The sequence below is a fragment of the Rhinatrema bivittatum genome, chromosome 18 (assembly GCF_901001135.1).
Source record: "Rhinatrema bivittatum chromosome 18, aRhiBiv1.1, whole genome shotgun sequence".
NCBI lineage: Eukaryota > Metazoa > Chordata > Amphibia > Gymnophiona > Rhinatrematidae > Rhinatrema > Rhinatrema bivittatum.
The window spans coordinates 29,640,371-29,667,060 of NC_042632.1; the positions used below are offsets into that span (position 1 = coordinate 29,640,371).

Sequence of the window (26,690 nt, forward strand, 5' to 3'; positions counted from 1 at the left end):
AAGATGACAAAGATCCCAGAACACCCACAAAATCAGACTGAACAAAAGAAAAATCACAAAGATTAAAGAGGAATACAACACCTACAACCAAACTGGAAGAGAAGCAATATAAAAACAGACACATTTTCCATTATTTCCCATATCTAATGGATTATGGGCACCACAGACAGAGGTAAGAAAATTTGCTTTCCCAAAGAGATGTTATTAGATAGCAGGACAAATCAGCTGCACAAGTGAGTATCATCTTATGGCATTGGTATGGCCAAAATCTCGCAGAGCTCAGAAAACAAAAAAGTCTGAGCATGCGCGGGAGCTCCCACATACCAGCCTCGCCATAGTCTCCTCAGTCTTTTCCTAACTGAGCTTCAATTCTGTGAGGCTGATTTCTCCTGCCATCTATTAAAGGCAAGCACAGTTTGCTCTCCCTGTGAATAAACAGAACTAAATGCAGTCACACAAGTGGGGACACTCCCAAGCTGAGAGTTGCATAAAACATCCTTATTGTATTAAGAAAAAAAATATGCATCCCAGGAAACGTAGAAAGTGGGAGAGCAGGTATTTAAAATTATTTGAACTTGGGGTAAAAGAAAAGAGCGATCCAGCAGAAGATTGGGCAGGTGATCCCATCAATGTAGTATGTCACAAAAAGGAAGAGTAAAGCAGAGTTTCTTACCTGTAAGAGGTGTTCTCCAAGGACAGCAGAATGTCAGTCCTCACTCATGGGCAACAACATCTAATGGAGCCCAACAGAACTTGTGTGTGAAAATTTTTAGAACTTCAACTATGCTTCACTAATATTCCATTCCTTCACATAGTGGTCTTTTCAGTCTTGTATCTTAGCAATGAAAGCTGAAGCCAATTGGGTTTTGTGAGGGCAAACATCCTGCTGTCCTCTGAGAACACCAGTTTCATTAAGAAATTCTGCTTTCTTTCTCAGAGGACAAGCAGGATGGCAGTACTCATACGTGGAGAATCCTCAACTACAGATTGCTCCAAATGTGGAGGGGGGGGGGGGGGGGAGGGGATAACTACAAAAGTTCCAATCAGCACGACAGTATTTTTGTTGGTAACAAGCCTTTTTTCCAATACATACTTATCCTATGGGAAGCAGTCTGGAACAAAAATAGACCCTTTAACAGAAAGGAGTTTGGTTCTAAACCTCAAATTCTGCAGGACAGACTGGCCAAACCTACTGCCATCCCTATACAAACAGTAGTGAGATGTGAATGTGTGGAGAGAACTCCACACCACAGCTTTGCAGATCTCCTCCATGGGGCCTGATCACAGGTAGCCACTGATGCTGCCATGGTTTGGACAAAGTGAGTCTCGACATGGCCCACCAGATTCAATCCTGCCTAAGCATAATAGAAGGAAATGCCATCTGCTAGCCAAAAGAAACAAAAAGCTAAGTGGACTTTCTCTGGGCTTCAGTCTGCTCCAGGTACAATGCCAAGACACTTTTACAGTCCAAACTGTGCTATGCTCGTTAACCTTGATGGTCATATGGCCTGGGAAATAATGCTGATAGAACAAATGTCTGGTAAAGATGGAAGTCTGATGCCACCTTAGGAAGGATGGGTGTGCAGAACCACCCTATCATGATGAAACCTGGTATAAGGTGGATAGCTTTCTACAGCCTGAACCTCACTGACCAAGCATGCTAAAGTGACCACCAAAAGTGACCACTACCAAAAACATGATCTTCCAGGTCAGATACTTCAGGTTACAGGAGACTCGAGGGGAGCTTTCAAAAGTTGGGTCCACATAGAGGTCATAAGATACAGAGGGAGGCTTCAAATGAAAAACAGACCCCGCGTGAATCGGACAAAAAAAAAAAAAAAAGGCTATACAGAGATGAGCTCACTGTTTACCTACTGGTGATAAGCACCAATTGCATGTAGGCGAACCCTTACTGATCTGGTTTTGAGACCAGACTCAGAGAGATACAGAAAGTATTCAGTTTGTGTGCAGCAGAAGGAAAGGATCTAGGGCCATCTGCTCACATCAAACGGCAAATCTCATTTAAATCTACAGGACATTCTAGTGGAATCCTTTCTTGAAGCTAGCAGAACTTGAGACCGCTCAGTTCACTTTTTTCATTCTGTTAAGAAGGAGACTGTCGCGCCGCTTGGTACAGCTTTAAGAGTAAGTTCAACTTCACATCGCTCATAGCCCGATTGTGTTAGGTTCATTAAATATAAGCTTTGCTGTTTTCACTTTTCTCTTACAAGTTGGTTTCTATTTAAAATAATTATATAAATTTGTTTGAGTAACCCGGTGCGATTATAGCCAGTTTCCCGAGTGAGTCCACTTCCTTTTAATATATTTTTTCATGGTCTTGTGAGTAGCTTTATGCAATTTCTGTCAGTCTTTACTATTAATCCCATTCACATCATTTTCTGACCCGGTAGTTTACTTTGCATTAATCTTAATACGTACCCTTTTTTTTTGAGTAGCCTTGTGTGATTAGTGCTAATTTTTCTGTTTCATTCCAGTTTCATTCAATATAATTTTCCACGATTTTTGTCACTTTCATTGTTCAGTTTCTCTTTTTTTATTTGATCTGGTAACCTTCCTTGTAGCCATCTTATTATTTCCCCCGTTTAATAGTTGTTGTCCTGTTGTGATCTCCTTTGTATTTTTTAGTTTATATACTCACAGCCGTGAGTGCCAGTCAGCCCCAGCGCGCACATTAGCGCATTGACAAAACTTATTTATTTAACAGTTTTATATACCGCAGTTCAGGTAACAATGTTACTAATCACTTCGGTTCACATTTCAACAATTACAATGACAATATAACGTTATATAATATAACAAGCCGTTAAGCCCGTTAAAACGGGCTACATCCCTCTGTCTCTCACCTCCCCCTCTTTCCCTCTCCCCTCACTCTTCACCACCCCCTCCCTCACCCACTCCTCCCCCTCCTATCACTCAGTCCCTCCCTCCCACTCAGTCTCACTCACTCCCTCCCCCCTCTCTCCCTCCCTCTCACTCACTCAGTCCCACTCACTCTCACTCAGTCCCCACTCCCTCCGTCCTCTCCCTCAGTCCCTCCCCCTCACTCAATCCCTCCCTCCCACTCAGTCACTCCCTCAGTCCCACTCACTCTCCCTCAGTCCCACTCACTCTCCCTCAGTCCCACTCACTCTCCCTCAGTCCCACTCCCTCCCTCTCTCTCCCAGTCCCACTCCCTCCCTCTCTCTCCCAGTCCCACTCCCTCCCTCAGTCCCCCCTCTCCCTCTCACTCAGTCCCACTCCCTCCCTCTCACTCAGTCCCTCCCCCTCACTCAATCCCTCCCCCTCACTCAATCCCTCCCACTCAGTCACTCCCTCCCACTCAGTCACTCCCTCCCACTCTCTCTCTCCGTCCCTCCCTCCCCACTCAGTCCGTCCCTCCCTCCCACTCAGTCCGTCCCTCCCTCTCTCTCTCTCTCTTCTCCCTCGCTACCGCCCGCTACCGCCGTCGCCGCCGCTCGCTACCGCCGTCGCCGCCCGCTGCCGGTACCGCCGCTGCTGCCACTGGACGCCGCCATTTTTTTTTCTTTCTGAAGCTGCCTCAGAGCGACGTGCTCGCCCGCACATGCGCGGTAGAGCTGGTCTCTACTGCGCATTTGCGGGCCGTCGGTCACAGGCCATTTATAAGGTAGATTGATAATATAATTGTTGAAAACTTGTCTCCAAAAAACTTCCAATTATGCCTTGCAGGAGACCTTTTAAATTACTGTTTCATCAATTCAAGTAAGCATCAGTTTTATTTCGTGATAGTAGTTATAGTAAAAACAACAATTTAGTTTTTCAATCGTTATTACGTATTGACTGATCGATCAATTCATAATTTACCTTACACCTCCATTTACACCATTTCCTTTTCAAGCACATCACTTCCCTATACCCATTTTTTAGTATTGTGATATAAAGATTTTGTAAGTATTCATTGTTCCATTAGTAGCAATTTCTATGGTTTTGGCATGTATTCAAAAATAGGGAGACCATGTCATAATAATTATTTTTGGTCATTTTTTATTTTAATATTTTTTAACTTTCATTTTCTTTAATTTATTTATTCACAATTTTTTAGTTTATTGCACGGAAGATTTTTTACACACTTCACAGTCTTATAATCATGAAATCGTCGGTACAGTGTGCTGCGGCAGTCAAAAAAGCAAACAATGTTGGGAATTATTAGAAAAGGAATGGTGAATAAAACGGAAAATATCATAATGCCTCTGTATCGCTCCATGGTGAGACCACACCTTGAATACTGTGTACAATTCTGGTCGCCGCATCTCAAAAAAGATATAATTGCGATGGAGAAGGTACAGAGAAGGGCTACCAAAATGATAAGGGGAATGGAACAACTCCCCTATGAGGAAAGACTAAAGAGGTTAGGACTTTTCAGCTTGGAGAAGAGACGACTGAAGGGGGATATGATAGAGGTGTTTAAAATCATGAGAGGTCTAGAACGGGTAGATGTGAATCGGTTATTTACTCTTTCGGATAGTAGAAAGACTAGGGGGCACTCCATGAAGTTAGCATGGGGCACATTTAAAACTAATCGGAGAAAGTTCTTTTTTACTCAACGCACAATTAAACTCTGGAATTTGTTGCCAGAGAATGTGGTTCGTGCAGTTAGTATAGCTGTGTTTAAAAAAGGATTGGATAAGTTCTTGGAGGAGAAGTCCATTTCCTGCTATTAAGTTCACTTAGAGAATAGCCATTGCCATTAGCAATGGTTATATGGAATAGACTTCGTTTTTGGGTACTTGCCAGGTTCTTATGGCCTGGATTGGCCACTGTTGGAAACAGGATGCTGGGCTTGATGGACCCTTGGTCTGACCCAGTATGGCATGTTCTTATGATTTGATAATACATATACAATTTTTATACAGTTCACAGTTTTCCAGATCATATATATATATATATATATATATATAAAACCATCTATTTTATAATGTGATCACATCCTGGACTTAATTATGAGTCACATTTGCATCAATCATGATGTTCAATTTGTATGTTTCATTTTAAATGTTGTACACACTGTTCTATCTACTTGTTACCTTTTAAGTTTTTATTTAATTTTCTGTTTTTGTAAGTCATGTATGTCTTGCGTTTTTTAGTGATAATCATTATCTATTTATTGAGCCCCTGAGGCAGCCCCCAAGAGGGGGGCGAAACTCGGCCTGAGTCGGGCATTTTATTAGACATACAAGTCTCCAAATAAAGCATCTTAACGGACATTACCTGGCATCTATTGTTTGTGTAGCAGTGAATGATGACAGACTTAATTGGCATCTCAGAGACATGGTAGAAGGAGTATAACCAATGGGGCAGTGCTATACCGGGGTACAAATTATATCGCAATCACAGAGATGAGCACCTGGGAGGTGGTGTGGTGCTTTATGTCCGGGATGGCACAGAGTCCAACAAGATTAACATCCTGCATGAGACTAAATGCACAATCGAACTTTATGGGTAGAAATCCCTTGTGTGTTGGGGAAGCCTATAGTGATAGGAGTATACTACCATCCACCTGGTCAAGATGAGACGGACAGTGAAATGCCAAGAGAAATTAGGGAAGCTAACCAAATTGGTAGTGCGGTAATAATGGGAGATTTCAATTACCTTTTTATTTACAGCAATAATTTTTTCTCTTTGTATTATTTTTTCTCTTTGTATTATTTTTTTTTATTTTTTCTATAAAAGATGTGGAACGGTACTTCCCTTTTGATGGCGCTTCTGCTCTTTAGAAATCATACCAGCACATTGGAGAAGAGGGGACAGAATTAAACGTCTTTGTCAAAGTGAACAAAAGTGGATTTTTCAACTTCAATCAATGGCCCCGCACGGGCTTAATAAAGAGATTGAGTGGATTCACTTCATGTGAGCGTCATCTCATCACGCCACATTAACACACAGGTGCCACAACACACAGGTGAAGTATGTAAATTTACACATAAACAGTCTCGGTCTCTCCGTTCAGATGCTGACAAGACAAAATGGCGGCAAGGCTTGGTAAGTCGCGATCTCAATGCATTCAAGAAACCCTAGGGATGTGCAGTATAATCTTAAGGGTATGTGTGGTAAATTATTTGAATTTAAATCTCTTAAGAGTGAAAGTAACCTGGACCAAACATCCTGAAAAGCTATGTGGATTTAAGAAACATACTTCTTTTGATAAATATTGCACGGAGAATACTGTCCATCATAGTCCTTGAAGCAGCAGCCCTGCGAAACGTGGACACGTCGGACTGGACTGACATTAAAATCTTTGGATCTCCAAAGCGCAGCAGCGCCAAAGGGGAAGTACTGTCCCCACATCTTTAAGAAAAAATAAGAGGAGAGAGATATCGGGTGAGAGCCCTTTTGCTACACTTACCTAAGACTTCCTGCCTGAACCGGGGGTAAAGAGGAGACTTTAGAGCCCTGACAGAGGTGGAGTCTGTCAGCCCGGCTGCCCCGAACCAGAACCGGAGGCGGGACTATAAAATCGCTGCTGACAGCGGTGCGCAGCCGACACCAGGCGCGCCGTGCGCGCGGTTTTGTCTGGCTTAGCCTGGCTTTGCCTGAGTAGCCTGGAAACTTCGGAACTGTAAGTGATATTTTCTTAACAATCTTTTTAAGGATATCTGCCCATATCTCTCTTCAAGAGATCCATTATTAAAGATAAAAAGTACAAGATCCCATCTACGTCCAGAAGTGTCCAGGTTATTGTTTCCTATTATTATTATGCCTCACACTAAGAGGAAGGCACGATTACGCCTTGTCTCTAATAATGCCCCATTACCTGGACAAAGACTGGTAGCAGATTGGTTGGAAACCTCTCAAATGACCCCTGAGGTACAGGCCGCTGTGCGGGATGGTTTAGAGCCAAACCTCCCACACCAGGCCTCTGAAATATCTCTAAGTCCGGGGGCACCTGACGTGCCATCTCCTCCTGGCTATAAGGGGATTCTTCCCCCAGTAGAGCCTGGAGATAACCAAATAGAGGAAAGTGGAACTGGAATTATAACAAACCTGCAAGCAGAAGAATCAGAAATGAGTGGTAATTTGGAGGAATCTCCTCAGATGGAAAAAGGTCTGGAAACTGCTGGGGGAAGAAGATCTCAAATAGAACCCAGAGACTCTAGCACTCCTAAGATGCCTATTGGAAATGTGGCTGATTCTTTAGATTCAGTTAAAGTAAAAGTAATGAAACCTAATACAGTAACATTAGATTCCCTTTGGAATTATATGGTAAAGATTGACACCCTTATTGTAAATCTGACAGGTGAAGTAAGACAGACGAATATATCTTTGAAGGAGAATAGTAAAAAGATCCAAGAACAACAGGAAAAAATAGGTAATTTAGATATCCGATTGAAACAGGTGGAGAGTGTTCAGGAGATTCAGATGAAAAATGAATTATTATACCAAAGAAAGATAGAATCGCTGGAGAATACAGTGAGGGCATTGAATTTAAGGATAACAAATTTTCCTGTTTCTGATTACTTAAGTCCAATTGAATTGTTTAAAACATATGTCATCAAAATCCTTAAAATACCGGAACAAGCCATCCCTGTAGTAGTTAGAGCCTCCTATGTCGGGTTAAAAAAAAGAAAAGAGCAGATAGAACAAATTGTGGAGTCTTCTTTAAATATATCAGATTTATTACAGAAGTCTCAAGAAGAGCTAGATATTAGAGATAGATGTACTTTATTAGTTCAATTTGCGTTCATTACGGACAAGGATAATGTTTTAAAATTATTCTTTCGAAACAGATCGAAAAATTTTTTTGGTCAGAAAATTTGGATCTACCCCGATTTGGAAAAAAATACTCAATTACGTAGAAAAAAGTTTTTGGGATTAAAAAAATAAGTAGAAGAAAAGGAGGTTTCTTCCTCCTAAAATATCCTTGCAGGTGTGCAATTAAACTAGGGGGAAAGGAATATTCCTTTCTATACCCAGAACAGTTAATAAACCTCCTCTGTAAGAAGAGTTAGGTGATTAAGGAATAATAGAGTTCCATGTACTAGGATAAGTAGTGTTTATTTCCTAGAAATTTGGGCTCTTTTTTCTTTTCTTTAAGTAACGGATCAAAACTTTTCTGTAGTTAGAAGGGCCATTTACTGAGGATGATGTTTTGCTAAATGTGAGTCTTCATTGACTATAATGTTAACATTTTGAATTTATATGCGATGTAAATGACCTGTATTTCGTTTGACAAGATATTTGTTAAAATTCTTGCACTGGATTTGAAAATTCATAAATTAAAAAAAAAAAGAAAAAATAAGAAAAATAATACAAAGAAAGAAAAAATTATTGCTGTAAATAAAAAGGACATTGTCCCGGGAGAGGCGCCGGAAGAACTATATAAACGCGCCCCCCGCGGCGCGCAGACTTTGTTCGACTTCGTTCGAATCGTTTGAATGTTTGTCAGAAATTTTGGCTTTTTCTATCCTCTCCCACAAAAAATTGAGTAGATAAGCGACATAGTGTTCAGGTCTCCTTTTCGAATTAAATGCCGCCTAAAAGGAAAGGGAAGATCAGGGTATTTCCCTCTATACCCTCAGGTTCTTCCATGACCCAACTAGAGATAAATAGATTCCTGACGCAGCTGGAAAAACAGGAAGCTAATGAGTCTCTTGGAGCGTCACAAGGTGGAAATGTGCCTTTCTCCAGAGATGAAGCATCCCTGAATCCGAATGGTAGACTCCCACCAGCTGAAAGGAATGAGGAGAATGGTGAAGCACAACTGTCCACCTCTACGATGGGGCAGACAACTGAGCAAGAGGGCCCAGGCTCCTCAAACTTAGTAGATCACAGTAATCAGTTAATAAGGCCGGAAAAGATAACACTAGAGACAATATGGAAAGCGGTTTCTGGTTTGAATCTAGTTGTATCTAGACTTGAACAAAAGATGGATACAATCTCTGTAGATTTCCAAAATAAACTGGTTGCAGTTCAAACTCAGGGTGATTTGACTTCTCAGAAGCTTAAGGTTAATGAAGATAACATCCATTCATTACAAAAACTAAATGTCTGTGTGATTAAAGAACAAATGCAATGTTCCCGTAGGTTGGAATCCTTGGAAAATCAGGTTCGTCATTTAAATGTTAGGTTAACTAATTTTCCTCAAGTACTGAGTGAACTTCCGTATATCACCTTAAAGAGATTTCTTAAAGAATCATTATCTTTTTCGGAAGAAGAAAACCCAGCAATAAATACCTGCTATTTTCTAATAAAAAATAAAAAAAAATCACCAATTCCTACTAATTTAACCAACTTTCTTGAGGATTCCAACCAGGATGTTATCCACAGAAATACCTTGGTTGTTTCTTTTATATTTTCTCAAGATATTGGTAGAGTAATGAAAAGATATTTTCAAAAGTTTCCTGTAAATTTCTATGGTCAAACGGTCAAAATTTATACGGATTTGGCGCTGGTTACTAGAACCAGGCGCAGAGAATTTCTAGCCCTTAGAACTCAAATTACCTCTTTAGGTTATACTTTTGTGCTGCGCTACCCTTGTAGATGCGAACTTAAAAAAGGGGAGCATACTTATGTCTTCCAACAGGTAGAACAAATGCAGCAATTTATTAATGCACAGCAACCAATGGTTTCTTCACCTATTTTAAATAGTGTAATATCTCCCATAACTATAGATCCATCTCCCAGTATTATTCCTTCAAGTGAGTAAACATCCAGATATATTTAGTATAGCCAGCTGTTCTACTATGTTAAGCTTTTTTTGAGAAAGTATTCCTATAAATATCTCCACGTTTAAGTTATCTACTACTCAATTAAGCAGTCTCATTTTTCTCTTATGTTGAATGTAACCACATCAATATATTTAACCTAATAATAATGAAGGGTAAATTTATTATCTGGAAAAATGTATTATTTGATATCCTATGTTTGTAATTTTTAAAACTGCATACATTGTAAACATTGAACTTGAAGTGTATGATGTGATTACAGGTTATCCCTGATTTCATTTAACTGTGTAAGTGAAATGAAAAAATTTAATAAAGAATTTAAAAAAAAAAAAAAAGGACATTGAGGTTATGGACCGATGATTAAAAATGACCCGCAGCGATTGAAAACACAAGTATCTTTACTTGCAAACTGCGGGTGTTATGATGGTCCCACATAAAAATTAAATAAAAATTAAGAAATTGACACACTGAAAGTTAAAAACCTTTTCAATACGTGATTGTTTGACATATTCTGTATTGTTCGTTGTATACTGGACTAATTGTACGAATATATTGTAGATTTCAATTACCCCAATACTGACTGGGTAAATGTATCATCGGGACATGCTAGAGAGATAAGTTCCTGGATGGAATAAATGACAGCTTTATGGAGCAATTGGTTCAGGAACCAACAAGAGAGGGAGCAATTTTAGATCTAATTCTCAGTGGAGCACAGGATTTGGTGAGAGAGGTAACGGTGGTGGGGCCACTTGGCAATAGTGATCATAATATGATCAAATTTGAATTAATGACTGGAAGAGGGACAGCAAGCAAATCCACGGCTCTCGTGCTAAACTTTCAAAAGAGAAACTTTGATAAAATGAGAAAAATTGTTAGAAAAAAACTGAAAGGAGCAGCTACAAAGGAAAAAAGTGTGCAAGAGGCGGGGGTCATTGTTAAAAAATACCATCCTAGAAGCACAGTCCAGATGTATTCCACACATTAAGAAAAGTGGAAAGAAGGCAAAATGATCACCGGCATGGTTAAAAGGGGAGGTGAAACAAGCTATTTTAGCCAAAAGATCTTCATTCAAAAATTGGAAGAAGAATCCAACAGAAGAAAATAGGATAATGCATAAATGTTGGCAAGTTAAATGTAAGACATTGATAACATAGAAATGACGGCAGAAGAAGACCAAATGGCCCATCTAGTCTGCCCAGCAAGCTTCACACATATTTTCTCTCATACTTATCTGTTTCTCTTAGCTCTTGGTTCTATTTCCCTTCCACCCCCACCTTTAATGTAGAGAGCAGTGATGGAGCTGCATCCAAGTGAAATATCTAGCTTGATTCGTTAGGGGTAGTAGCCGCCGCAATAAGCAAGCTGCACCCATGCTTATTTGTTTTACCCAGACTATGTTATTAGCCCTTATTGGTTGTTTTTCTTCTCCCCTGCCGTTGAAGCAGGGAGCTATGCTGGATATGCGTGACGTATAAGTCTTCTCCCATGCCGTTGAAGCAGAGAGCCATGCTGGATGTGCATCGAAAGTGAAGTATCAGGCACATTTGGTTTGGGGTAGTAACCGCCGTAACAAGCCAGCTACTCCCCGCTTTGTGAGTGCGAACCCTCTTTTCTTCTCCCCTGCCGTTGAAGCAGAGAGCTCTGCTGGATGTGTGAAGTATCAGTTTTTCTTCTCCCCTGCCGTTGAATCAGAGAACTTTGCTGTATATGCATTGAAAGTGAAGTATCAGGCTTATTTGATTTGGGGTAGTAACCGCCGTAACAAGCCAGCTACTCCCCTCTTTGTGAGTGTGAATCCTTTTTTCCACATTTCCTCTTGCTGTTGAAGCTTAGAGCGATGTTGGAGTCACCGTAAGCCTGTGTATGTTTATTTAATAAGACATGCTAAGAGAGAATTTGAAAAGAAGTTGGCCGTAGAGGCAAAAACTCACAGTAAACTTTAAAATATATTCGAAGCAGAAAGCCTGTGAGGGAGTCAGTTGGACTGTTAGATGATCGAGGGGTTAAAGGGGCAATTAGAGAAGATAAGGCCATTGCGGAAAGATTATATTATTTTTTTGCTTCAATGTTTACTGTAGAGGATGTTGGGGAGATACCTGTATCGAAGAAGGTTTTCATGGATGATGATTCAGATGGACTGAACCAAATCACGGTGAACCTAGAAGATGTGGTAGGTCTGATTGACAAACTGAAGAGCAGTAAATCACCTGGACCAGATGGTATACACCCTAGGGTTCTGAAGGAAATAATACATGAAATTTCAGACCTATTAGTAAAAATTTGTAACCTATCATTAAAATTATCCATTGTACCTGAAGACTGGAGGGTGGCTAATGTAACCCCAATATTTAAAATGGGCTCCAGAGGCAATCCGGGAAACTACAGGCCGGTTAGCCTGACTTCAGTGCCAGAAAAAATAGTGGAAAGTGCTCTAAATATCAAAATCACAGAACATATAGAAAAACATGGTTTAATGGAACAAAGTCAGCATGGCTTTACCCAAGGCAAGTTTTGCCTCACAAATCTGCTTCACTTTTTTGAAGGAGTTAATAAACATGTGGATAAAGGTGAACCGGTAGATGTAGTGTACTTGGATTTTCAAAAGGCATTTGATAAAGTTCCTCATGAGATGCTTCTAGGAAAAGTAAAAAGTCATGGGATAGGTGGCGATGTCCTTTCGTGGATTACAAACTGGCTAAAAGACAAGAAACAGACTAGGATTAAATGGACAATTTTCTCAGTGGAAGGGAGTGGGCAGTGGAGTGCCTCAGGGAGCTGTATTGGGACCTGTACTTTAATATATTTATAAATGATCTGGAAAGAAATACTACGAGTGAGATAATCAAATATGCAGATGATACAAAATTGTTCAGAGTAGTTAAATCACAAGCAGATTGTGATAAATTGCGGGAAGACCTTCTGAGACTGGAAAATTAAACTTCATCTGCCATTTGGATGCCCAATGTGGATAAGTGCAAGGTGATGCATAAAGGGAAAAATAACCCATGCTATAGTTACACAATGTTAGGTTCCATATTAGGTGCTACTACCCAAGAAAGATCTAGGCGTCATAGTGGATAACACATTGAAATCGTTGGTTCAGTGTGCTGCGGCAGTCAAAAAAGCAAACAATGTTGGGAATTATTAGAAAGGGAATGGTGAATAAAACGGAAAATGTCATGCCGCCTTTGTTTCGCTCCATGGTGAGACCGCACCTTGAATACTGTGTACAATTTTGGTCACTGCATCTCAAAAAAGATATAGTTGCGATGGCGAAAGTACAGAGAAGGGGAACCAAAATGATAAAGCGAATGGAACAGCTCTCCTATGAGGAAAGACTAACAAGGTTAGGACTTTTCAGCTTGGAAAAGAGGCGGCTGAGGGGGGATATGATAGAGGTTTTTAAAATCACGAGAGGTCTAGAACGGGTTAATTTGAATCAGTTATTTATTCTTTCGGATAATAGAAAGACAAGGGGGCACTCCTTGAAGTTAGCATGTGGCATATTTAAAACTAATCTGAGAAAGTTCTTTTTCACTCAACGCACAATTAAACTCTGGAATTTGTTGCTAGAGGATGTGGTTAGTACAGTTAATGTAGCTGTGTTTAAAAAAGGATTGGATAAGATCTTGGAGGAAAAGTCCATTACCTGCTATTAATTAAGTTGACTTAGAGAATAGCCACAGTAGCATGGGATTAACTTAGTTTTTGAGTACTTGCCAGGTAATTATGGCCTGGATTGGCCACTGTTGGAAACAGCTGGGCTTGATGGACCCTTGGTCTGACCCAGTATGGCATGTTCTTATGTTCTAATGTGGGGGACCATTTGGACAGGAGAGCCTCCTGCAATGGTGAATGTGAACCTTGGTCCAGGGAACAATATCTATTGTTGCTGCCAAGAAGGCTAACAGATGAAGATAATCTCATATTCTGGGGTATCATTGCATTCTAAAGTTCTGAACATGGGAGATTAACTTCACCATTTTTTGGGGGTTAAATAAACTCTTCCCTCTCTTGTATCGAATACTGCCCCTAGGAACTCCAGGGACTGGGTAGGAGATAGGAGACTAAGAAATTCACAACGCAACTTAACTGCTGCAATTAGCCAATCATCCAGGTAAGGATGGTCTAATATCCCTTGTTTGTGTGGTGCCGCTGCTACAACCATGATCTTGGTGAACGTTCTCAGGGCTGTTGCAATTCCAAAGGGAAGAGCTTGAAACTGAAAATGATGCCCCAGGATATAAAATGTAAATGTATATTTTTACTTTATATTAACATTAGACCTATTTTTTTAAGTGGTAAGCGATTCACAATTTTCAATAAATATAAAAGTGCAGCAGTCTCTGGTGAGTCCCTTAGGATGCGAAAATAAGCTTCTGTTAGATCTAGAGAGGAGAGTAATTCTCCTTTCATTACAGAGGCGACTACTAAGCGAAGTGACTCCATACGGAAATGTGGAACTTTGAGGCACCGGTTGACACCCTTGAGGTCTAGTATAGGATGAAAGGAGCCATCTTTTTTGGGAATGATGAAATAAATGGAATGCACTCCTGTGCTCTGTTCTTGTATAGTTACTGGAACCACTGCCTGTAAGGCCTGCAGTTTCTTTAAGGTGGCCTCTATTGCTTCTCTCTTTGCTGGGGAGCAAGGGGATACAACAAAGATTTGAGGGACTGCTTTTATTAGCTCAGGGGCACAACCTTCTCGAAAGACCTCTAGGGCCCACTGGTCTGAAGTGATGTGGGTCCACACTGAGTAAAACCAGTGAAGGTGAACACCTATGGAATTAGCTGCAGAAGGACCTCTTCTTGATTTGTCACTGGGAACTCGACTGGTGCTTACGTTCCCAGTGACAAACTCGTTCCTTTATCTCTTGACTCCCCAAAAGGGCTTTAGGAAGATCTGAGATCCAAGGTTACTGAGCCTGTATCTTTGATAGTCCCTCAGCCTTTGACGTCTCAGGTTTCTGAGATTGCATCATGGACTACCTTTGTGTAGTCTCTGAGGCTTGGCCTCCCCCAAACTCTTCGAGTTTATCCAATTCTTCTCCAAATAACAGGCTCCATGAAAAGGAAGTTTCCCTAAACAAGATTTAGATGTTTCAACAGCTGGCCAGTTTTGAAGCCATAGAAACCTTCTTGCTACCACATCTAAAGCAGTCACCAGAGCAGAAATTCTAAGGAGATTGTAAAGGGCATCTGCCAAAAAGGCTAGCCCAGACTCTATATCAGTAGACTCTGGTAGCTGTTGCACCCATCTTAAAACTGTGTGGGCCACATAACCCCTACATATAGAGGCTTGTAAGGTCATTGCATTTGTGGAAAAACCCTGCTTTAGAATGGATTCAGTCTTTTTGTCCTGGTAATCTTTAAGTGCTGTTCCCCCTTCCACTGGGATACTGGTCATATGGACTACAGCTGATACTGAGGCATCTACCTTAGAGACTCTCAGAAGAGATTCTTTTGTCTCTAGAGGTAAGGGATATAGTTTCCCTAGAGTTTTGGTCCCTCTAAGGATTCCCTGAGGGTTCTCCCATTCGGCCATCATCATTTCTTTCAGGGCGAGGCAAAGAGGTCTTTGAAGGTTTATGCAAGCCTTGAAAAATAAGATCTCCTTCGACTTGCCTCTTCTGTAAGTTTCGGAAATTTTGAGCTCAGCTAGAATATCAGACATCAAAATGGCTAACTTCTCCTTTCGGAACAAGTGGACCACTGTTGAATTTTCTTTGCTATCCGAAAGCCAAACTTCCATGCCAGAGTGAGCTGAATCTGAAAATCCCTAAAAATCACTTATAGGGCTCCTGAGTAGGAGACTTGGCTGTACTGACGCCCCTAGGACTGTTCTGAACCTCTTATGTGGGAGTCCTTTCTCTGAAGCAGAGGAACATACCTGGTTCCTGGTTGTCTTGCATAGCTTCAAAAGCCTGGTGCATTAAAAGAATAAATTCCATGGAAAAGCTTCCCTGGGAGGGGCCAGCAAGCTTCCCTTCTGACCTAATGGGCTGTCTTGTTCCAGGGGAGGTCTCAAGGGAAAGCTCAGGCCTATACGATCTCTAGGTAAAGCTGCCTGACTAACTCAACCTCTTCCCCCTGGAGAACTGGGAGTTCCTAGACGCTCCTCTGTATGGGGAGGAGACTATAAAATGTGGTCTGGTCTCCCTAGGTTACCTTTAAAGAGGGGGACAGATAGATCCAGCCACAGTAGGCATCCACTTGGACCCACATTCCAGGCACCTTCTGCCTCTCAGCATTTTATCTGGAAAAGAAGAGGGGGGGGAACCCCATGCAGTCTGACTTTTTTTTTCTTCTTAAACTTACTGTGTGTGCGCGCAGCATTATCTTAATACTACATGAAACGTCACCCAAGCTGCTGCCTCCGGCACTACCTTCTGCTCAAGAGCTGCACAGCCTGTCTTCATACTCGATCCAAAGCCTCTCACCTCATACTTTTCCCCCTGGGGAAGGACCGCACCTGTTTCCTGGTCTCCCCTTAGAAAGGAGGAACCCCCTACAATGGCTGCCACATCATACCACCACAGGAAGCTGGGAGTACTGCCCGAGGGACTCAATGAGGAGATCCATAACGATTTTTTTTTTTTTTTTAGCAGGTCTACAATTCCAGGAGCCGGGCAGACACACAGATAGGAAGACACTCCGTTGATCCACCTCTGATGGAGACAGAGAATTACTGAATCCTTACAACCACACCCCTCTTATGATGGACCTGACGTCACATGTAAAATTGAGGAAGTGTGGTGTCTATCTCCACCAGAAATGGAAAGGGAAAATACCCAAGAGTAACTGGTCTAGCAGTAGGATAAGAAATTGGATTTTCAGAAGGCATTTGACAAAGTCCCTCATGAAAGGCTTCTAGGAAAACTAAGGTAATGTGATAGGAGGTGATGACTTTTTGTGGACTGTAAATTGGTTAAAAGACAGGAAACAGAGTAGGATTAAACAGTTAAAAAGGGTAAACAGTGAAGTGCCTCAGGGATCTGTACTTGGACTGTTGCTTTTTTATTATATTTATAAATGATCTGGAAAGAGGTATGACAAGTGAGGTGATCAAATTTGCAGATGACAATTATTCAGAATAGTTAAATCACAAGCAGATTGTGATAAATTGCAGGAGTACCTTGTGAAACTGGAAGATTGGGCATCCAAATGGCAGATGAAATTTAATGTGGACAAGTGCAAGGTGATGCACATAGGGAAAAATAACCCTTGCTGTAGTTACACAATGTTAGATCCCATATTAGGAGCTACCTCCAGGAAAGAGATCTAGGCATCATAGTGAATACATTGACATGCCTCAGCGTGCTGTGGCAGTCAAAAAAACAATGTTAGGAATTATTAGGAAGGGAATGGCAAATAAAACAGTGGATGTCATAATGCCTCTGTATCGCTCCATGGTGAGACCGCACCTTGAATACCGTGTGCATTTCTGGTCACCACATCTCAAAAAAGATATAGTTGCATGGAGAAAGTACAGAGAAGTGTGACCAAAATGATAACGGATTTTCCTATGAAGAAAGGATAAAGAAGTTATGGTTGATCAGCTTGGAGAAGAGATGATTGAGGGGGGATATGACAGAGGTCTACAAAATCATGAAAGAACTAGAATGGGCAAAAGTGAATGTGTTATTTACTCTCAGATAATAGAAAGCCTAGGGGGCACTCCATGAAGTTAGCAAGTAGCACATTTAAAACAAATAGGAGGAAATGCTCTCTCACTCAAGGCACAATTAAGCTTTGGAATTCATTGCCAGTGGATGTGGTTAAGGCAGTTGGCAAGGCTGGGGTTAAAAAAAGGTTTGGATAAGTTTCTAGAGGAGAAGTCTATAAACTTTTATAAATCAATAAGGAATACCCAATGCTTGTTCCAGTGTTAGTATCTTGGGATCTATTTAATGTTTGGGTACTTGCCAGGTACTTGTGCTTGGATTGGACCCTGTTGGAAAAAGGATACTGGGCTTGATGGACCCTTGGTCTGACCCAGTACAGCATATTTTATATTCTCAAAGACAGATTTTATTCAATTGACCTGTAAATAATTTAGCTGCACATCCCTAGCTTTTGAAATGCCACATCTTACTACGGTAGTGAACAGGGGATGGATCTCCCTAGTAGGATCTGCTGGGTTTTACTTCCAATTGACCTGGGTTAACCATTGTTGGAGACAAGATGCTGGGCTTCATGGACCATTGGTCTGACCCACTAAAGCATTTCTTATATTCTTTATTCTCTTTCTAGGATCCAGACAATTTCCAGTTTCTTTTTCACTAGTCATGAGCACCTGTCTCCTGCAGAGGGCAGGAAAGCAACAAAAATGAAACACACTTTTCCTGTTCAATGAAAGAAGGTAGGGAGGAAAAGGGAAAAGGCTAGAATTACACATGCATAGCAGCATAAGAGAAATAGATTTTGGAGCCAAGTGAACAGCTTGCATAAAACATGAAAGAACATTTTATTCAAAAGACAATAGTTATTTTCTGCAACATACCATGTCCAGAATTAAATACAGTAAAATACAATACAAGCAACAAGGTAAATATTCAAAAAGTCAGTGTCTATTTAATGTATTAAAGCCATAAGAATAGAGGGAGAGAGAAACTAGTTTTATTCCAAGACAAGCTGTGTCTTCAGATAAGATCCAAAAAGAAATACAGAGCTAATGAATGAGAAACAGATAGGTTGGCACTGGATTCTGCTAAGCAACAGGTTTGCTAATGAAACCATAACCAAGAGGCACAAGAAATCTAATTTCATTCAGTTTCAAAACTCTACTTTCCTAATATAGTTTTCCTTTTTTTCCCTTTTTAATACTGTATTTTTTGAGCCAGCAGTTTCTTCCTGTTCCTTTGGGCATCCAGCTCTATTAGTATCGGTTTCTATTTGGCAACATCATGAGCCTTTGTTTATTTAAAAAAAATAATAATACTAATACCGGCATCTATCTATCATTCTAGGCAGGGAACATATTCCATACAGATTATATAATCCATCTGTCAATCCAGCCTTGTTTCTTATGAACTGATTTATGTAACTTATTTGATAAATGTTTTCTACTACCTTATTCCAAACCAAAAATTATGTTGCATACATGCACATTGACAGCTTCCTCAAATGCTTGAACAAAAGATTTTACCAACTTCCTAAAGCTCCTCAAGACTCTGCACCTTAACTGATTAGGAAAGTTCCAAGATTGGGGGCCAGATGTCGCACAGATGGCATAACTAAAAGGGTCTGGTCAGCTGATACCAACAGACAGATTATATAAATCTTCAAGATTGATCCAAAGAAGACAGGGGTGTTGTCATACAAAGGCATTCTGAATTAGAATCCTCCACACAACTGGCAGCCAGTGTAGACACCTTAGCAGTGATGCCACAATCTCTAATACTGTCTGTCAAAATACGTGCTGCCGCATATTGAGCTGCTTGTGAAGCTTTCAATGGTCATTGAAAGTCCAATATAAAATGAATTACAATAGTCAAGTATCGACAGCACAAGAGACCGCGGTTCTGGGCAAAAATTATATTGTAAATATTGTTTCAAACTACATAAAATATGTACTTTGAAGAATGACAATCACCGATTAAATCTGGGAATGCTGAGTCAGTTCAGGATACAACAAAACTCACAAATTACAGACAGTTGAGAAAACAGGAATGACCCAATCTTCATAGCTGAAAACCAGTGTGACATCAGGCAGAATTACCTTTCTTAGCATAAAACAAATCTATTTTCCCAAAATTTAGGCAGAGTTTATTTGCCGTCATCCATTCCTTTATTGCAGTTAATCACTTTACTACTAAATCCAAGGCATCACCTAAAGATCCAAAAATTGGGCCAAAAAGTTGATCATCCACATACAGATGGAAGTCAATTCTCAGATCTTCCAACACTCTGCACAGAGAGAGAAGACTGAATAAGATGGATGAAAGAGCTGAGCCTTGGAGCACAACAGTCAATATTAATGATCATGAGGACATTGTAGGCCTAATCCTAACCTGTTGGAACCGATTAGACAAATACTTCAAAACTTAAGTTATCTCAAGGTCTTTCAGACAGGATAGCAGAACTGCATGGTTCAAAGTATCAAATGTGGCTATGACATCCAGGAGCACTAAAATAAACCAACCACACCTGGGTCAAAGCTACAATGAAAAGTGCTGCAGCTTAACAGCAATGTCTCACTACTGTGAAATGGGTGGAAGTCAAACTGATTCAGATGCAATTATGTGGAATATTTCCAGGAGCCACACGACACAGCTCCTTCTACAACCTGCATGGACCCTAGCTCCAGCCACATAGATGTCCCCAGCAATAGCTGGATTCTCTCAACAGGGGCTTTGACTGCAACAACCTCAGCCCCAAGTGGACTAGGGCACGAAGATCAGGTTCAAACCCAGGTCTTGAGAGACTGAGATCATTTCCAACATATCCTAGCTTATCCTGTCATTACAGGTATGTACAAAAAACGGAGCCATTTGGATACATTCCCCTCACAACTACCACCACCAAGTAAGCAGCATTTGCTACTAAGCCAGCCCCCTTATATCATTTTCCAATGTCAATATCTTAAGGGTCATTTACTGTTAATAAAGAAGATACTTAAGTTCAATACTTTGTTTTTATTTTTAACTATGATGATTACATTTTTTTCATACTTCAGCTTCCAGATTTTATGGATCAAGATGATGTTCAGAAAGATAAATGATCAAGAGGAGAGAGAAGCAATAGCCTCAGCCAACTTCTTTGGTGCACAGGACTTTGCTCACATGTGAGTGACCAATGTATAGTATTACAACAAACATTACAATAGCCAATTTTCTCTATTAAGGTCAAATGAAAAAGGGAACTAGCAGTGATTTCTAGGGCAGTGTTTCCCAATCTTTTCAAGCCCAAGGCACACTTACATTAACAAAAATAATGTGTGATACACTACCCTCCAAGCAGCAGGCAATGCAGACATGGAGAGCACTCATACGGCCAAAAAAAAAAAATATATATATACAGAAGTACTGAAAGCCCCACTAGTCTCTTCCAAATTTTAAAACAAAGGGCAAGAAGAGGCAGAGAACCCATCAAAACGCATCAGCTCCCTCTACATACAAGTGCAGGAGAAGAAAGAAATCTGCATGATGCAGGCAGCTGCCTCAGTTGTTACTTTGGCTTCTGTAACTCCTCTGCTGCTGTTTCAACACTCAGACTGAGTCACATCCAGTGCTCAGCACGCAGTGTCCCCACCTCACTCAGCCTGAGGATAACACAGAGGTTGGAGGGACTCAAAGGAGGCAGCTCAAGAGGGAGAAGAAAAGGTGCATTGTACAAGGTGCACACTGCATAAAGCAGGGTTCAGCTATCCCTGTGTGCTGCTTATTACCACATTCTGGGGCACAGGCTGTAGCTAGGAAGGAACAGCATGCATGATTACACATGTTCTTGGAAAGGAGCTCCCACACATTTAAGCGTCACTGCAGGTGTTTTTCGTTGCTGTGACGTGTTGAAGGCAGAGTCCATATCTCTGGCCTGGATCTAAACACCAGGCAGTGGTGACTTTTCCATTGCACACCTGATCAAGTGAAAAGGCACACTGGTTGGGAAACACAATCTTATTTGATTTATATTCTGCCTTTCAGCCACTTCAAAGTATTCAGGTACTGCTCTAGGGCAACAGTATGGTGCAGTGAAGTTCTATGGGAAAAGTGTGCAAATACAATGGATGAAACTAACCATAGCTACAGTCATGATCCCTCACTTTCAAAAGCACTAAACAATAATCCATTACAAATTTAATATGAAAAATACATGTCTATAGGGTTAAGTGACTATATGTTTATTTGAAATGAAAGTTTTTCTCCACTTATAGTATTCTTTGCTTATGTTACCATATACTCATGAAATGAAAGAAAGTTTTACTTTCATAGTATAATTTATGGTTCAAATTGACTGCAATTATCCTGCACAGATAGCTTTGACTGTTATCCCATACTTTCCTCTCTTCCCATCTTATTGTTCATGATTTATTGTGAATTCATCAAATTCTTTTAATACAGTTTTTCAAATCCAATTGAACTAATTTTTCCATAGAGACAAAATGGAAAACAATCTTAGTACATCTAGATTTCTACCTGCATATCCACTTCTAGTTTTGTTTGTTCATGCTATACTGTGGCATCCATAGCAAATGTATAACACAAGACAAAGGCTCCTCCTACTTTTGCAAGTAAATTGTATCACAGCACTGAGATCCCACTTTCCTATGTCACACGTACTAAAAGGTTTTTCTCATTTTGTGCCTATGGAGAAAAATAGTATATCTGGGCCTATGTGAAAAAGCTCAAAAAACAAACTCATCAATTCACATTTGTTCTTTCATCACTAGCACCATTAGACTTTTTTTTCTTTTTTTTTTTTTAAATAGGCTTAAATTTTAGCAAAGGAGATTTAGGTTAGACAATAGAAAAACACATTTTAATTTTAAGAAGTCACACATTGCCCACCATCTGAAGGCAGGAGTGTAGACTATTTGACCTCTTGATATTCTTACCCTACGATTCTATTCTGATATGACTGGTAGAAGTTCCCTGATTTTATCAAACCATATTATGGATTTGGATTTTACATTTGATTACTCAACTTTGAGCATGAATAATCATGGGGAGTTCCAGTTTGGTAATGGGGGCTTCATTTTAAATTGTTGTGTTTAGTTACATTGGAAAAGGCATTTAGAATTTGTTGATAGCAAATCTGTTTACCATAAAGTGTTGTCTATAGAATGCATGATGAATTAGCCATAACACATGGGTGACATCATCCAACAGCACCAAACAGACCCTTCCTCTCTAAGCTCTTAGAGCTTTTGCTCTGAGCATGTGCAAAAATTCCTATGCAGAAATTCCATGCAGGCCTTGCCTCGTAAAGCCCCTCTAGTCAATATCAGTACTATCTAGCTAGATAGTCGACTCTCCAGGTAAGCGGGCAGGTATTTAGCATGGCTTATTCATTCTGCTGTCTACAGAGAACACCGTTTATGGTAAGCAAACTTAATTTCTCTGTTGACAAGCAGGGCTGTATTAGCCATGACATGTGGGAGTCCCAAGCTGAGGGCTACAGCAAAGTGTTTACTGAATAAGCAACCCAGACCCTACCATGGAAAGTGGACTACTGGGTAAACAGGTTACATAAATCTATTTCTCCAAATCTGTTACTTTTTTGATGAACTGTCCAGACAATAATAGGACATGAAGGGGCGCACAGACGACCAAGCTGCAGCTTTGCAGATGTCTTCAATAGGTATAGCTCTCAAATGAGCCCCTTACACAGCCATGGCGCTCACTTAAGCCTTGATAGTCTGAAATCTGGATTCCTGCTAAGGTATAACAGTGAGCAATACAGTTTGCCAGCCAACTGGACAATATTTATTTGGCTACTGCCATGCCCAGTTGGTTAGGATTGTAAGAGACACACAGCTGAAAGGCCTGATGATGCAGCAGAGTTATTTTCCTATAGTAAGCCAAGGCTCTTTTGCAGTCTAGGAAATGAAGGGCTTTTTCACCTTCATGTGCCTGTGGTCTCTGAAAGCAAGTAGATAAGACAATGGCTTGATTAATATGAAAATCCAATACCATCTTTGGTATAAAAAAAAAAAACAAAATAAAAATAGCCTTTGGTTGTGTGAGGAGCACCACTTTATTGTGAAAGAATTGTACATAAGGAGAGTAATAAACCAAAACCTGAATCTGAGGGAGCGGTAGGGATTGTAAAGCTAAATTAATTGATGTAGATGGGCAGACTAGATAGGCCGTACGGTCTTTTTCTGCTGTCACATTTCTATGTTGTTGTCCTCTTGATCCTCCACCTTACTGGAGCAGCAAGAACATGCTTAATAGCACATCAGTTTCCTGTGCGGTGTGGAGCCAGTCTCCGAGGTACAGGAAGCTGAAATGCTATTAAAACATTGCTCCTGTTTCTGCAGTAGAGGCAGAAAAGGGGAGGATCAAGAGACTGATGCAATCACATCAGGCCAAAAAAGGTTCTCCCCCCCCCCCCCCAAGCTGCAACCCCTGGGGAAAAGGAGTGGCAGTATGATGCTGTGCTGCCCTCCCCCCCCAGGCCAGCAAAGCAGGACTGATAGTGCACCAGTTCCTGAAGCTGGCTTCTCTCCAGTCCGCACAGTTTAGATCAGCTGTTTGAACCAAGCAAAAGGAGCAGGTTTAGAAGCACATGCCCACCGCATCATTCCTCTGGGGGTGAGAGAGAGGGTTAGGAGCCTGGAAGGGAAACAGACAGGAGAAGCAGCAGCAACCTTCAAGTTGGGGAGAAGAAAGTCAATACTCAAGAGGGGGAGAGAGAGAGAGAGAGCGGCTTGGCATCATGAGGGGTGAGGAGAAAGAGTGCCATGGGACTCAAGTGGTGGGAGGGAAAAGAGTGGAGACTCAGAGACTGAGTTGGCGGGGAGAACAAGACTGTTGGAAAAGCAGATGTTCAAGGGTGGAGGTGAGATTGAAGGCTTGGGGATTTGGTGGGGGGGTTTGAGTGGAAGTGAGATGACAGGAAGCTGAAGGACTGGGACAGGTTGTTGAAGGAGTGACATGTGGATTGGGAGGGGTTAGTGAAAGAGTGGGATGGGAAAATAAGAGGAGTGGGAAGGGGGGATGAGAGTGAAGTTACTATGTGGTACATTTAAAATAAATAGGAGAAAATATTTTTTACTCTATGTAAAATTAAGCACTGGAATTTGTTGCCAGAGGACATGGTAAAAGCAGTATTCTCTGGTTTTGAACCGGGGTCTGCTCAATTCAGGGCCAGGGTTTTGACAGTCATTTCCACTATAAAAATAGCCTACTGTATAGCCCCGCCCCAGATTGGGATGGGTCCAGGGTATTTGCCTGTTTCTTCCAGCCCTGCAGTCACCAGGGTAAATACCGTATTTTACTAGAAGGAGGTGCAATGCCACGAGTTGAAAATCTCTCAAAAATTGCTCCTCTTGGTAGCTCCAATATTGAGAGGAGTTGTGGTCAAGGCTTGACAAAAAATTAAAATAAAATTATTCCCTTGGTATATCTCACAGGATACAGCAGTTATATCTGAGGTTTCCAAGTAGACAATGGGAAGCACCACATGTAGCTATAGCTCTATAACTGGCGAAATGCCAACTACTGAGCTGCCAGGGCTGAAGATATGCAAGTACTGCTCATATATGAACTCTGCAGGCATAGGACTGGCTTAGGCCTAGAATCTGTGAATGCCAAGAAAAGTGCCACAAGGGATGGGAAGACAGGAGCAGTTCCATTAAAAAAAGAAAGAGCTGTACCTGGGCTCAGGGAGGGCAGAGCAAAAAAAGTGATCCAAGCTTTTGGAAGAGGAGAAATTATAAATCAAAAGGTGAGCTGAGCCTATCAATGAAGAGAAAACCAACTTGCTGAGGAAGGGGGAGGGGTGAACTAAACCTGCAGAGGAAGGAATATGTTAAAGAGGAGTGAACCTGATTTGATGGGGAAAAGGAAGGGGCAGGAGAACAGAGAAGGACTGATGATCAAGGGGAATTGGAAATGTAAATCAGAGCAAGCTAAGGGAGAATAAGGAGTAGAATAAGGAGTGGGATTAAACCCTCTGATTCCAAATATAAGACAAAGCATGCCCATGCAGGAGAAGAAAAATTTTAAAAGCACAGGAAGAGTAAGAAAGGGGGAAGAAGATATCAGGAGAACGTGAGAGGAAAAAAGGGAGGTCAGAGAGAAGAAAGGGTGGCTTGGGGGGGGGGGGGGGGAGAGACTGTGGACTGGATGGGCTGCAGGGGAGAAGACTGGTATGGATGACCCTGTGTTTGGGAAAAGAATGATTGGTGGGACTTTGAGTGCTTCCCTAGCTTTTATTTTTACCACATGAGTCTTCCCCATGTTTGTATTATCTTCTCCTCTGTGGACATTTAAATACAGGCTGGTCAGCCAAATCCACAACCCATTATTTTGTTTTTTTTGTTTTTTTTTCTGGGGGTATTGTAATTTGTGTTGTTTACAGCTCCCCCAAAGATTTTCAAAAGTTGGCTCCTATGCTCTGACATATGAAGTTCTGGTCTTTTTGAGGAAACACTTCTCTGTCTGATTGGAAAGATCATGTAAGTCTTTGCTACCAATCATGTGCCCACAGTTGGCACACAACTTAAAAGGAGTTTTCCCCAATTGTGGAGTTTTGATGACATGTTTGAAACTGAAAGAAAACAAAAAGCTATATTCAACTTTTTTTTAGCACAGGAAAAATCAGCAAAGATGAAATATACAAAATAGCCAAACTAAATTTTTAAACACACAAAAAAACATGGCGACAGCGAAAGTGTGCGCAAAACCTCTCAGTCAGTATGCTTCAGCAGACATAAAAGCCTGAGGCGATTCATGCAGCAGCGTGGGAGCAATCAAGCATACTCGGAAAAACTTCTCTGTCTTTTGGAGCAGAGAGCACGTTTTTTTTCCATGTCAGCACTGCCAGATGATATCATTCACTTGTTTGGCTGTTTGCTCCTGTTCCATGACACTGCCACAGTGAGGCCATCCCCTCCAAAAAGTCAGTCGCTGTGTGTCAAGGAAACTGCTACCGAAAGTCACTGTTAGGCCTAAGATTATTTTAAATGACCTACAGAGGTCTCTGGCTGAAACTGGGGGAAATGTTGACTGCTCCAACAATTTTAAGATTACGCCACAAACATGACCTGTACAGGAGGCTGGCAAGAAGAAAGCCACTGCTGAAGAAAAGTAATATGATGAACCACAGAACGTTTACAAACACACACTTAGGAGACACTGCACACAGGTTTTCTGGTCAGATAAGACCAAAGTGGAACTTTTTGGTCTCAATGCTAAGTGAGATGTGTGGCATAAAACAAAGAGAACATCACCCTGCTAACACTATGCATACAGTAAAGCATGGTGGCGACAACACTATGCTCTACATCAGCGGAGACAGGGAGGCTTGTGAAACTTGA

At 41.0% G+C, this 26,690-nt stretch overlaps 1 protein-coding gene across 4 annotated transcripts in view; it reads right to left on the reverse strand.

Annotated features, from left to right (window-relative positions):
- DIAPH1 (diaphanous related formin 1) overlaps positions 1 to 26,690 on the reverse strand; it is a 295,385-nt gene that overhangs the window by 207,673 nt on the left and 61,022 nt on the right. The window lies entirely within an intron of this gene.